This window comes from Arachis duranensis, chromosome 6, assembly GCF_000817695.3.
Source record: "Arachis duranensis cultivar V14167 chromosome 6, aradu.V14167.gnm2.J7QH, whole genome shotgun sequence".
Lineage (NCBI taxonomy): Eukaryota > Viridiplantae > Streptophyta > Magnoliopsida > Fabales > Fabaceae > Arachis > Arachis duranensis.
In genome coordinates this window covers 96748098-96748397 of record NC_029777.3, presented here as the reverse complement: position 1 = coordinate 96748397, position 300 = coordinate 96748098, and positions in this window count along the sequence as shown.

The following is a 300-nucleotide window of genomic DNA, read 5'->3' as shown; positions in this document are numbered from 1 at the left end:
TCATCTTTTAAAAGTTAACTTTTATAAGCTACTTTTAAAAAGTAAAAGATTTACCAAACTAAACCTTAGACCTAAACCATTTCGATCCTAATATTTCTCGGACTATTTTAAAAATGGGAACCAAACCTTAAACTAATCCGAATTTCTGGTTAAATTAGATCAACTCGATAATATAATTAGTATATATAATTTTGTAAATTTTACATAATAAATTAATAAAATATAACTTCTAAAAGTTAAATTTATTAAATATCATATATTTATATTAAAATAAACCATTTTAAAGATAAAATGGCATTT